At 41.9% G+C, this 1,751-nt stretch overlaps 1 long non-coding RNA gene across 1 annotated transcript in view; it reads left to right on the forward strand.

The window, feature by feature from the left end:
• Nucleotides 1-1,745, forward strand: part of LOC103374367 (uncharacterized) — an 18,206-nt gene extending 16,461 nt beyond the window's left edge. The window contains exons 3-4 of the long non-coding RNA XR_521121.1: nt 318-587; nt 1,628-1,745. This is a non-coding gene — a long non-coding RNA (uncharacterized LOC103374367). The remainder of the gene's footprint in view (nt 1-317; nt 588-1,627) is intronic.
• Nucleotides 1,746-1,751: the final 6 nt, after the last annotated feature.

A 1,751-nucleotide genomic window follows, 5' to 3' on the forward strand; every position in this document is an offset into this window, starting at 1 on the left:
ATGGATGGATGGAATGTTTGTGATTCAGGCATAGTAGACATACAGTACACTGTATGTTCTTGCTCCCGCCTTAAACATTTTCATCTAGTCTGTCATAGCAGCAACAGGTAAAACAACAACAACAGCAAAAAAAAAACTGTAGTAAACCAGAAAATAATTCTGCACAACAGCTGCAACTACATGACTGTCAGAACCTGCAGAATCATGACCTGAACACAAAAAGCATAAATGAAGACAAATGTGTGGAGCTGGTGAAATCTACAAATGATTGTGCTTCAGTTGCCTGTCTCAACATTTTCTGTCTAAATCTTCTCCAGATGCTCCAAAGCCTCCCTCTGTGTCAGTGAGTCCCTCTGCTGAGATAGTGGAGGGAAGTTCAGTGACTCTGAACTGCAGCAGTGATGCTAACCCAGCAGCTAACTACGTCTGGTACAAGGAGGATAAAAACCAAGGCCTTGAATCACTATGTGAAGAGCCACAGCTGGTCTTCAGCTCCATCCAGGCCTCAGATTCTGGAGCGTATTACTGTACAGCGGAGAATGCGCTTGGCAAGAGGACATCTGGACGCACTGGTATTGATGTGAGATGTGAGTACAGAGTCAGCAGCTGAAGTGTTGTGCAAATCTCAGCAACATTCAATTGTGAGTTCCCCTCATCATCTGGAAAAACGGCATTAAACAGATTAAATGAGACGTTGTGTATACACAGTAATGTCCTGACAGCTTTGAATTAGTTCTTCTGCCAGTGCTGACTACATTTATAATGACTTTGGTGTGAATCTTGAAATGTAGAAAATGCTGAGAAGTCAATAAACTATGAGAGCCGAGCTGAAAAAGCTCAACACTGTGTTGACACCTTTGATACCACTGATGCTGGTTCAATCACATGCAAACCGCACGCTGCACTTCTCAAAGTACAGCCACAGACATATCGATTCACTTGTATTATTTTTTAGGTTATTTTTGGGTTGTTTCAAAGTCATGTGCTGCATGTGGGTATTCACTTATGTACTGAATGGAAAAGGGTCATTAAGAGCAGTGGTTCTCAACAGGGCGGCCTTGAGGTGAATGTGAATGCTATTAAGACAAGTACAAAAAAAAAATAGTCTAATGACAAAAATAACGAGAAAAGTTATCTAACTACACAAACAGTCAATCTGCAGGACTTCATTTGTGTAAACTAGCTGCCTAGCCCGATAATAACTAAATAAACTGATCAAAATGCAGTGTGGGGCAGTAGCATGGCTGTACACGCCACTGAGGTCCCTGTCGGCCGGGCCTTGGTATTTGTTTCCTAATGTCTGTATAAATAAAAGTAGTGAACTGCTTAGATTGTAATCCCAGGGCCCCCTCTCCAGGCCCTGGGATTTTTCATTGGACAGCGAAAGACTGAGAACCCCTGATTAAGAGGATATCTGTGGCCAAGTGAGTTTATTATTATTATTATTTTAGCTTCCAAACTAGCTTTGCAGCTAGCATGCCAGGCTATGGCACAAAGCAGGCTTGCTAAAGTAGATGATTAAAAAAAGTCACCATAGGACATTAGACAAATTGATCAAATTTCAATTAAAAAAAACCAAAAACAAACTATTTTTAGACTCATAGTTTGTCTCTCCTTTGTTCTCCAGACGCTCCAAGACTTCCCTCTGTGTCAGTGAGTCCCTCTGCTGAGATAGTGGAGGAAAGTTCAGTGACTCTGAGCTGCAGCAGTGATGCTAACCCAGCAGCTAACTACACCTGGTACAAGGAGAA

Source organism: Stegastes partitus, unplaced genomic scaffold (assembly GCF_000690725.1).
Source record: "Stegastes partitus isolate 25-593 unplaced genomic scaffold, Stegastes_partitus-1.0.2 Scaffold2224, whole genome shotgun sequence".
In the NCBI taxonomy this organism is placed as follows: Eukaryota; Metazoa; Chordata; class Actinopteri; family Pomacentridae; genus Stegastes; species Stegastes partitus.